Raw genomic sequence first — 12,907 nt, 5'->3', positions numbered from 1 at the left:
AACATGCCTCAATCTGGGTAGTTGAAAGCACACAACCCAGAGATGACAGTTCCAGTGTCCAAGACACTTAGTTTGTGGAAAAATGTCACATATTTCATTCAAGTGGTCATTAATAAATCACTTGTCTGGACATGTGATGTTTACATTATCATGAATTCCATTATTATTTATTAAATGTACAGATATGTCCTCAGTCAGTGAATTACTTACTGTGAAAATGATCCATGACCAAGGCAAGTCTTTGACCAAAAAGCAATTAATTGGAACCTGGCTCATATTTTTTACAGAGACAGGCCAGGTTGGCACATCACAAGTAGTCATCTTTTTGGAGTCCTTCTGAAGAACTGAGAGCTTTCATACCACAAGCCACAGGAAGACAGATATAAATGGAGATAGAAAGAGTGAGAGAGACAGATTCAGAAATAGAAAGACTGAGACTGACAGAAACAAAGATAGAAAGTGACAGAGACTGAGAGACAGACTTCATTTTCTTTATTCATTTTCATTAGCATACCAATCTCAAAACACACCCTATCTCATATTATTCCAATAGGAATTATATTATCTAACAAGGCCATACCTTATAACCAGTCCCTGACATTTGCTTACTGGTGACTAAATATATAAATAAATGGGCATCAAGGGGACATTGCAATTCAAATTGCAAGAAGTGGAAAAAGATGGAGGGACTTCTATGCTAAAAGAACATAGTTATCCTGATAGTTTGTCATTCAATATTCTGATTAATGTCCCAGCAACTTGCAAGGTTTAAAGAACATGACTGACAATCTTCTTTGGGGAAAAGTTGGAATATTTCTGTAATGGAGTATTATTCAGCTAAGAAAATTACATGATATATATTCAGGCAAATGGATGGAACCAGGAATTATCTTAGTGGGTGAAGTAACTAAAATGCAGAAAGACAAATACAGTATGTATTCACTTTTTAGGGGGTCTACTAATAGTGCAGGATAAAGTTCCAATAGGCCATCAATTGTAACCAAACTAGTGTTCCACAAGAGAGATTGGGCCAGGGCATCCTATGGAAATTTTTAAGCACCCCAGGTTGTTGTTATTAAAAGATGTTGCTCTCTGCTTTCAAATGATAGATCGGTGCAATGTTCTTGCATCCATAGAGATGCTTCCTTCTCTATCAAATGGGATTGCATATAGAGACCCACGGTCTGATACTATGGAGAGAGTGCCCTTAAAACACCCAGCTCTACATGGGATTACATTATGAAATTCTCCCTCCCCTCAGATCTATGGGAAGCCTGCAGGAGAATAGGAAGGAGGAGTGTCATAAGTAGAGCTAATTGAGAATGATGCAGTCAGCTATGCTGACACCAGATAAGCAGGGGTCACTTAGAAGTGGGAGGAGGAACTCCCCTATCAGGGAAATAGAGAAAGTTTCTAAGAGTTGGAGAGGAAGGTGGGTGAATCTCGGAGGAGAAGAGGGAGGAAGCAGCAGATGGGAATCAAAGTGAGCAAATTATAATAAATAAAGACATAAGAAAAACTGGGATCAAGGTGATGAAGTATAGAGCTCTTCAGGACTGATGGCTTCTTTTTGGGGGTAGTGCCAAGGTGTGGCAAGGATGAACTTGTTTTCTTTAAGGGACTTGGCATTAAGACCCTGATTATGTTCCTATGAGTATTTGGACAACACATGCTTCAATTGATGTATTTTACAAAAAGAAAAAAATTAGCGTGACATATGGGTAGGAATTTGAACCAGGGAGCAATGGAAAAGCAGTATAACATATGTTACATGAAATTGCAATATGATCAATAAAAATAATATGTTGACGATGTTTACACTGAACTTTAAAATGGATAAAAATTCTGCTAAAGTAGGGCAGAGTATGACTTTGTAAGGCATGCTTTCCAGGGACTCCTTGTGTAGCAGAGAATCCTAGCCATGATTCAGTTGTTACCCAACTATCGCAGACCCCAAGAGATCATGTGGCACCTCTGAATAAGCAGTCGTGGAACAAACACTACATTTAGAGAGTGTGTCTGGAGGACTACAGCAAGAAACACAGAGGCTCTTGTGTCATAGGCATATAACACAGACCCATTTTTCTGTCCTGAAGACCTAGTTTTAACTGCAATCACCAGGACCAGAGAGTTCCTCACTGACCACTGAGTAGGACACATCTGCTGTTCCAGCCAGGACAGCAAAGGCAAACCTGCTCTTACTGGGTGGGCAACAAAAGTGTGAAACAGCACCAGATGTCAAAGAGTTTACTGACCCCCAGTTCTTCTTTTACACTCACAGATTTTCTCTATTTCAGCCAAACCAGTCCCAGGAATTGTCTGCTTTAATTCTTTTTTCCCTACCCATAAATACTCAACAACACAGGGACCCCTAGACCATGATAGCCTACCATATCAATCAGAATGTAAAGATACCTTTAGTAAGTGCATGAATAATTGCTCAGTTCAAAGTTACAACCTAGGAATTTTAGATCCAAGAACACAATTACAGACTACCTTGTCATTCTGTACATTCCCCTTAATCCCACATTAATTTAAAGCTTCCTTACTTAGGAACTGTCCAATTTAATAAAGTAAGATTAAAGTTTCATTTCCTACATGACATTGTCACAGAGGTAAGCAGGATTAAATGTGTAGGATTTGGATAAAGGGACGAGATAAAGGGTTGTTGGGGTTCATAAGAAAAAGTCAAGTACGCACAGATTCAGAGATTCTGAACACCTAGGAAAGTTTTTTTTTTTTTTTTTTTTTTGTTTTTTTTTGCTTGTTTTTTTGCTCATCTCTATGGAAACCTTAATATTCACTCAGGTACTAATTGCTTGAGAGGGTGGATGATGTCATAAAACAAGTAATAGATAGTAAGAATTTCAGGAGCTAGTTATTAAAAGGGCCAAGGGATAAGTGTGCTTGAAAGAAAGTCTGAGGAGCCCTACATGCCTCAATCTGGGTATCTGAAGATACACAATTCAGAGATGACAGTTCCGGTGTTCAAGATTCTTAGTTCAGTAAAAGTGCGACCTACTTCTTTCAAGTGGTCATTAATAAAGTTGCATGTCAATCATTCACATCATCACAGATTCAATTAGTATTTATTAAATGCACAGATATGTCCTCTGTCATGGAAATATTTACTGGGAAAATGTTACCTGATAGTTTCTCATTCAATACAATGTTTAAATACACGATTATTCCCAAGTTCTAAAGAATAGGGCTGAAAAACTCCTTTGGGGAAAATGTGGAATATTTCCACAATGGAGTATTATTCAAGTAATAAAATTACATCAAGATATTTTCAGGCAAATGGGTGGAACCAGGAAAAATCATTGTGGGTGAAGTAACTTAAATGCAGGCAGAAATAGGGTATGCATTCACATATTAGGAGTATGCATTCTCCTAATAGTGGGGAATAATTTCCATTAGGCCATCATTTGTAACCACATCAGTCTTTGTTTGGGTGGCAGTTAATTGAGATGTTGGGACAGGGCATCCTATGAAAATTTTCAAGCAACCTAGGCTGTTGTTATTAAAATATTCTGCTCTATGCTCTCTACTGCTAGATTAGTGTCATGTTCTTGCATCCACAGAGAAGCATCCTTCTGCATCAAATGGAGTTGCATACAGAAACCTACAGTTTGAAATTGTGCAGAAAGAGACCTTAAAACACCCAACTCTAAATGGGATTTCCATATGAAATTCTCTGTCCCCTGGTAGCTCTGAGAGTCCTACAGCAGAAGATGTAGGAAGATGTCATAAGGAGAAGGAATTAAAGACACAAAGAGATTAATGTTCAGAGGATCAGGCTGCAGAAAAAGAAGATACAGCCAGCCTTGTTGAAACCTGAGAAGCTGGTCTCAGGTAGAAGGGTGAGCAGGACCTCCCCTATCAGGGAAAGAGAAAAAGGGCATAGAGATAGAGAAAAGAGGTTGGGGCTGGAAAGAGAAGAGGGAGGGGGCTGCAGAGGGATACAAATTGACCAAATGGTAATAAATAAATATATAAGAAAAACAGTGCTCAAGGTAATGAAGTATAAAGCCTGAGGTGAGCTGTGGCAACTCCTGAAAAACACAAGGCATACAGGGACCATACCCAAAAAGCTGAGGAGGCTTCCTTCAGGAAAAACCATCTTCTTGCCAAGGGGATTCTCTTCACCACAGGATTCCAGGAACCACCACAAACTAACTCCAAATATCTAAGATATTCCAATTTGTAGAGGACAGCCAAAAAAAGCCAGGGCAATATGGCATCTCCATAACCCAGTTATCCCCTGACAAGTAGCCCTGGAAACCCAAGCATAACTGAAATTCAAGAAGTTGACCTAACATCTATGCTCATGAAGAGTATAACAGAAGAAACAAATAAAATGTGAGAAGACCTAGAGAAAGATAAACTCAAAGAAATTATGGTCATCCATAAAGAAATATAGGAAGTTGCAGCCAAACAGTTTGTGGCCTTTAGAAAGGAAATACTTAAATTACTGAAAGAAATAAAAGAAACAAAAGATTGTTCAAACAAACAGCTGAAAGAATTGATGGAAAAACAGGAAAATGCAGTCAGATAGGTGAAGGAAATTAACAAAACGGCTCAAGATCTAAAGATATAATTTGAAAAATGAAAGAAAACACAAATGGAGGAAATTGTGGAGAGAAAGAACTCAAGAAAGAAAACAGGAACTATAGAGATTAGAATAACCAATAGACTACAAGAGATAGAAGAAAATATCTCAGATGTGGAAGATACAATGTAAGAAATAGATTTATCTGTCAAAGAAAATATTAAATTTGAAAAATTTTTGACACAGACTATCCAAGAAATTCAAGACAATAAAAAGACAAAACCTAAGAATAATAGGAATAAAGGAAAAAGAAGATTCCCTTCTCCAAAGTCCAGAAAATATTTTCAATAAAATCATTGAAAATAATTTCCCCAACTTAAATGAGAGGCCAATAAGAATACAAAAGGCCTACAAAACACTGAACAAATTTGACCAGAAAAGAAAATCATCCCGCCACATAATAATCAAAACAGTAAGTATACAGAACAAAGAAAAAAAATACTAAAATCTGCAAGGGAAAAAGGCCAAGTAACATATAATGGCAAAACCATTAGAATCACAGTTGACTTTTCAACAGAGACAATAAAAGCCAGAAGGGCCTGGATGGATATCATGCAGACCCTAAGAGAACACAGATGTAAGCCCAGGCTACTATAACCAGCAAAACTCTCAATACTCATAGACTTGGAAAACAAGATATTCAATGACAAAAACAAATTTCAATAATACCTACAAACAAATCCAGAGTTACAGAAGACACTAGAAGAAAAAATACAATCCAAGAAAACTAACTACTTTCAGGAAAACACAGGAAATAATTAACCTCACTACAGTAAAACAAAAAGCAACCGAGTACACAAACTTATGACCACATCCAACATATAAATCAAATGATCTAACAGCCACTTGTCATTAATCTCTCTCAACATCAGTGGGCTCAATTCTCCAATAAAAGACACAGACTAACAGAATGAATGTGTAAACAGGACCCAGCAATCTTTTGCATACAAGAAACACACGTAAGTCAGAGATAGACATTGACTGAGGGTAAAGGGCTAGAAGATTTCCAAGAAAAAGGACCCAAGAAGCAAGCAGGAAAAGCCATTCTAATATCTGATAAAATAGAATTTTCAACTAAAATTAGTCAAAAGAAATATGGAAGGACACTTCGTACTCATCAAGGAAAAATTCCACCAAGAAGACAGTAAAATCCTGACCATCTATGACCGAAAAACAAGGCCACACACATTTATAAAAGAGACATTGGTAAAACTTAAACCACCCGTAGATCCCCACACATTAGTAGTGGGAGACTTTAACATTGCACTCTGAACAAAGGACAGGTCAACAAGTCAGAAATTAAACAAAGAAACAATGTCTCTAACAAAGGTCATAAATCAAATGGATATAACAGACATTTACAGAACCTTACACTCAAGCACAAAAAGAATTTACCTTCTTCTAAGCACCTCATGGAACTTTCTCCAAAATAGACCATATAGTGGGTCACAAAGCAAGCCTCAACAGATACAAGAAGATTGAAATAATCCCTTGTATCCTATCTGATCACCATGGGATAAAGCTGGACCTCAACAACAATAAAAATAGCCAAAAGCCTACAAACATGGAAACTGAACAACTACTAAATGACAGCAGGGTCAGCGAAGAAATAAAGAATAAAGTTAAAGTCTTCCTAGAATTCAATGAAAATGAAGAAATAACATACCCAAACTTGTGGGAGACAATGAAAGCAGTGCTAAAAGGAAAGTTCATAGCAATAAGCACCTTCAAGAAGAAATTCGATACAGCTCATTCAAGCAATTTATTGGCTCAATTAAAAACCTTAGAAAAAGAAGCAGACACACCCAAAAGCAGTAGACAGCTGGGAATAGTCAAACTCAGGGCTGAAATCAATCAATTAGAAACAAATAAAACAATTCAAAGAATCAAGAAACCAAGAGCTGGTTCTTTGAGAAAATCAACAAGATAGACAAAACCTTAGCCAAACTAACTAAAAGGCAGAGAGACACCATCCAAATAAACAAAATCAGAAATGAAAAGGGGGATATAACTACAGATGACAATGAAATCCAAAGAATCATTAGGACTTACTTCAAAAGTCTATATGCCACAAAATTTGAAAATCTAAATGAAATAGACAATTTTCTTGATAAATTTCACTTATCAAAGCTAAATCAAGACCAGGTAAATCAATTAAATACTCATATATACCCCATGGAAATAGAAGTGGTCATCAAAATTCATCTTCCATCCAAAAGAAGCCCAGGAGCAAATGTTTTGTTTGTTTGTTTGTTTGTTTGTTTGTTTTCTGATCCTGTGCACACGTGACTTATCTTCTGAAACCCAACAAAACTTTATCTCATCCCTTCATCCAGATCCTACAACTTTACTCCTTTTTACCTCTGTGACAATGTCAGGTAGGAAATGAAACTTTAATGTTTATTTAACTGGACAGTTTCCTAAGTAGGGAAGCTAAAAAGTGAGGTGAGATTAAAGGGAATGTACCAAATAACAAGGTGGTCTCATAATGGTTGTCCTGGATCTGAAATTTCCTAGTTGTTAATTTTAGCTGAGCAGTTACTCGTGTACTCACTAAATGTACCTTCACATCTTATTGATATAATAGGCTGGCATGGTCCAGGAAAAGAGAAGAAAACCAATCCATTCCTGGTACTGGTTTGGTGAAATAGAGAATGATCTTTGTATGTAAAAGGGGAAATTAGGGGCAATAAACTATTTGACAGGTGATGCTGTTCCACACTAGTGTTACCAACCCGCTATGAGCAGGGTTACCTTGGCTGACCTGGCTGATTCAGCAGCTATGTCCTACTCAGTGGACAATAAACAATCCTTCTGGCCTTGGTGTTAACAATTAAAACTGGTCATTTAAGACAGAGAAATGAGTCTGTGTTATATCCCTAGGATAAAGTAGTAGAGGTGTTTATTAATGTTGTCCTCCAGAAAATGTAGTGTTTGAGCCTTGACTGATGTGTCCACTTTGGCAGCTGTGTCCTACTAAGTGGTCCATGACCAATTGTCTTGGTCACAGGGTGTATAGTTAAAACTGGGTCATTATGACAGAGAAATGGTGCCTAGGATAGAAGAGCAGCTATGTTACCTTCTGTGGTCCTCCAGGCAAACACTCTAAATGTAGTGTTAATACCAGGACTGCTTTTTAGGAGCTGCCACCTGAGCTGGTTTTGTTCACTCATCAACATGGAAATCTCAATATTTCCTCATGTGCTGATTGGCTGAGAGGCAGATTGATGTCATGAAACAAGGTAAAGCCAGTAAGTGTTTCAGGAGCTAGTTATTTGAAGGGTCAAGTGGGCAGCTTGCTTGAGAGAAATGCTGAGCAGCCCTACATGCCTAAATTTGGGTAGCAGAAAGCCCAAAACACAGAGATGTCAGTTCTTGTGTCCAAGAGTATTAGTTAATGAAAGCTGTCACATAATTCTTTCAAGTATTCATTAATAAAGTCAAATAAACAAAAATATAATGTGACAGAAACTGAGAGACCGACACTTCATTCTGTATGATCAGTTTCATTGGCATATCAAACTCAAAGCACACCCTCCTATAATATAACTCCAATAGAAATTATATTATCTAACAAGGCCATACCTCCTAATATTTCCAAGACATTGCCTCACTGGGGACTCAATATGTAAACAGATGAACTTCAAGTGGATATTGCAATTCAAATCACCAGAAAGTGAAGAAGATGGAGGGGTTTCTAGGCTGAAAGAACATAATTATCCTGATAGTTTGTCTTTCAGTACAATGATTATTGTCAGAGCAACATCCAAGGTCTAAAGAACAAGACTGACAATCTCCTTTGGGGAAAATGTGAAATATTTCCATAACGGAGTATTATTCATCTAAGAAAATGACATCATGATATTTTCGTGCAAATGGGTAGAACCAGGAAAAACCATCCTGGGTGAAGTAACTAAAAGGCAGAAAGACAAATATGGTATGTATTCACTTATTAGTAGGTCTCCTAATAGTGGGAGATTAAGTTCCAATAGGCGATGTATTGTGACCAAACCAGACTTCCACTAATGCAATTGGATGGCAGTTAATTAATTTAACTGGGCCTGGCCATCCTACAGAAATTTTGAAGTAGGGGGGCGAGGCCAAGATGGCATCACAGGGCTGACTCTCCTTCTGACCAGCAGCACAGGAGGATTGACACAGTGACATGCAATCAGAACTCACGGCCTTAAAACACAAGTGATTGTGTTTCCCAGGTGAGAGGATACCCCACGGTGGGGGATTCAATCAGCTTTAACTCACCCAGCTAAACTGCGGAAGAGATCCCAGTTCTGCCAAGCACTTGGTCGCCAGCCCAGAGCAAAACATCAGCAAGCACTGGTCACTATCCCAGACTGAACTGTGGGTACCACAACATCACAGACAGAAATTTTGCAGGAAATGATTGGGACCTACCTTAGGTCACCCAAACATCCCCTGGAAAAGACTCAGGTTCTTCAGGCGCCTGAGGAGCCAGCCCAGAGCCAGAGCTGGGGATCCAGGCTCTGGCACAGAGCCCTGCCTGCATGCCTGATTTGCTGCCTCAGATAGAACTGTGGGCCCAAGGACAACAGAGACTGAGTTTCAATGTCCAGTGCAAACCCAAGGGAGTGAAATGGCTGGTCTGATCTCAGAGCACTCAGCTGATACCACCACCCTGAAAAGGTCTCTGGAAAAATTACCCAGTTTAGGCAGATGCCCAGGCTCCCAAAGGCCAGAAAGGTGAAGCCATGCATGTCTGTGCATGCAGGTTCTACTTGCCATCCCAGATAGAACAGTGGTCCCCAAAGCAAAGACTGGGTGTCTCTGTCAGGACGAAACCCCCCAGGGGGGATTTATCAGGTCTAATGCTCAGGACACCAGACCCAAAAAGACTTTCTGGATTCACGCACACTTTAGGCTCTAGCCTTCTACTGCAGGCAGGAGCGCTGTGCTCACCTGCCATTATTGAGTACCACTAGGGCACTGGGGCACACACCTGCATCCGCAAACCTACAAAAACCAGAAAGCCATTACAGCAGTCCTCAGATACTGTGCCAAGGATCAACCAGCTATACCTAGCTAGACTGACAAAACTGTGGGAATCCCTGGTCCTTCAAGAGAGCTGCACCCAACAATTACACCTTAAGAGCAACAGCTGCTGCTAACTGAATTCAGAGCAAGAAACTCAGCAGCAGGGCAGCCATCATCAGGACCTCTCCTGATCAGAGAAAATCCTTCCTAAATACCACAGTTACCATACAGGTACATACACCTGAAGTAAACTGTGACAATTCCTGAGAAGCACCACTATTCAGTTGACCATACCCAAAAAGCAGAGGAGAACTTCAGAACCCACCCAAGTGGATTCTCCCCACCCCAGGATTCAGCAGGCACCAGAAACTAACAGACAACACGTGAGAGAGAAAAATGGGTACAGACCATCAAAAAAGCACAACCAACAAAAGCCAAAACAACATGGCATCCCCAGAACCCAGTAATCCAGGAGCAAGTAGCCATGGACAACCTAATATAAGTAAAATTCAAGAACATGAACTTATATCTATGATAATGAAGAGGTTAATGGAAGAAGTAAATAAAATGCATAAAGAATTAGGGGAAGATATAATAAAACAGATTATGGTCATCCTTAAAGAAATACAGGAAGATGCAGCCAAACAGTCTGTGTCACTGAAAGAAATAAAAGAAACAGAGGAACGTTCAAACAAACAGCAGAAGGAATTGAAAGAAAAACAAGAAAATACAGTCAGACAGGTGAAGGAAATCAACAAAACAGTTCAAGATCTGAAGATAGAATTGGAAGAATTAAAGAAAACACAAATGGAAGAAATCACGGAGAGGGAGAACCTAGGAAAGAAAACAGAAACAACAAAGGTAAGCATAACCAACAGACTACAAGAAATGGAAGAAAGAATCTCAGGTGTGGAAGATACAATGGAAGAAATCGATGTATCTGTCAAAGAAAATAATAAATCTAAAAAATTCCTGACAGAAACCATCCAAGAAATCCAAGACAAGATAAAAAGACAAAACCTAAAAATAATAGGAATAGAGGAAAAAGAAGATTCCCTCCTCCAATGCCCAGAAAATATTTTCAACAAAATCATTGAAGAAAATTTCCCCAACTTAAAGAGGAAGCCTATAAGAATACAAGAGGCCTACAGAACACCGAATAAATTAGACCAGAAAAGAAAATCCTCCCATCACATAATAATCAAAACAGTAAGTATACAAAACAAAGAAAAAATACTAAAAGGTGCAAAGGAAAAGGCCTAGTAATGTATAATGGAAAACCCATCAGAATCACACCTGACTTCTCAACAGAAACTATGAAAGCAAGAAGGGCCTGGACAGATATCATGCAGACCATAAGAGAACACAGATGTGAGCCTAGGCTACTGTACCCAGCAAAAGTTTCAGCCCTCATGGGTGGAGAAAACAAGATATTCAATGACAAAAACAAATTTCAACAATACCTACACACAAATCCAGCATTACACAAAATACCTTAGCCAAATTAAAAGGCAGAGAAAAACTATCCAAATCAACAAAATCAGAAACGAAAGGGGGACATAACCACAGACACTGAAGAAATCCAAACAATAACTAGGTCTTACTTCCAAAGTCTATATGCCACAAAATTTGAAAATCTAAATGAAATGGACAATTTTCTTGACTGATTATACAAGCCAAAGCTTAATCAAGACCAGGCAAACCAATTACATAGTCCTATATCCCTTACACATATAGAAGCTGTCATCAAAAGTCTACCATGCAAAAAAAGCCCAGGGCCACATGGTTTCAGCACCGAATTCTACCAGACTTTCAAAGAAGAGCTAACACCAATACTCTTCAAAATATTCCACAAGATAGAAACAGAAGGAACACTACCAAGCACATTCTTTGAAGCCACAGTCACTTTGGTACCTAAACCTCACAAAGACCCAACAAAGAAAGAGAATTTCAGGGCAATCTACCTCATGAACATTGATGCAAAAATACTCAACAAAATACTTGCAAACCGAATCCAAGAACACATCAAAGACATCATCCACTACGACCAAGTAGGCTTCATCCCAGGCATGCAGGAGTGGATCAATATATGGAAATCCATCAATGTGATCCACCACATAAACAAACTGAAGGAGAAAAACCACATGATCATCTCCTTAGATGCTGAAAAGTCATTTGACAAAATTCACATCCATTCATATTTAAAGTATTGGAGAGATCAAGGATACAAGGTATATACCTGAACATAGTAAAGGTGATATACAGCAAGCCTATAGCCAATATGAAACTCAATGGAGAGAAACTTAAATCATTCCCACTGAAATCAGGGACAAGACAAGGCTGCCCATTGTCTCCATATCTCTTCAACATATTTCTGGAGTCCTTGCAAGAGCAATAAGACAGTTGAATGAGATCAAGGGGATACAGATTTGAAAGAAGCATGTTAGCAAGAGTCCTCCCTCTTGATCAGTTTCTTTAGATGTACAGATTTTAGTAGGCTTATCCTATATTTTATGTCTATATGAGTGAGTATATACCATGTGCATCCCTCTGCCACTGGGATAGCTCACTCAGGATGATCTTTCCTAGGTCTCACCATTTAACTGCAAATTTCATGATTTCCTTGTTTTTTATTGCTGAGTAATAACCCATTGTGTAGCTTTATCACAATTTCTGCATCCATTCCTCCACTGAGGGGTATCTGGGCTGTTTCTAGCTTCTGGCTATTACAAATAAGGCTGCTACAAACATGGTTGAGCAAATGTCCTTTTGTGTACTTGAGAACCTTTTGGATATATGCCTATGAGTGGTATAGCTGGATCTTGAGGAAGTGTTATTCCTAGTTGTTTGAGAAAGCTCCACATTGCTTTCCAGAGTGGTTGTAGAAATTTACATTCTCACCAGCAGTGGAGGAGGGTTCCCTTTTCTCAACAAGCTTTCCAGCATGTGTTGTCTCTTGAGATTTTGGACTTAGCCATTCTGATGGGTGTAAGGTGAAATCTTAGAGTTGTTTTGATTTGCATTTCCCTGATGGCTAATGAGGTTGAGCATTTCTTTAAGTGTTTCTCTGCCATTCGATATTCTTCTGCAGAGAATTCTCTGTTTAGCTCTGTACCCCATTTTTTAATTGGATTACTTGAATTTTTGCTGTTTAACTTCTTTAGTTCTTTATATATACTGGATATTAGCCCTCTGTCAGATGTAGGGTTGGTGAAGATCTTTTCCCAATCTGTAGACTGTAATTTTGTTCTAAGGACAGTATCCTTTGCTTTACAGAAGCTTTTG

Source organism: Meriones unguiculatus (genome assembly GCF_030254825.1).
Source record: "Meriones unguiculatus strain TT.TT164.6M chromosome Y unlocalized genomic scaffold, Bangor_MerUng_6.1 ChrY_unordered_Scaffold_25, whole genome shotgun sequence".
Lineage (NCBI taxonomy): Eukaryota > Metazoa > Chordata > Mammalia > Rodentia > Muridae > Meriones > Meriones unguiculatus.
Note: the sequence above shows the minus strand (reverse complement) of the source record.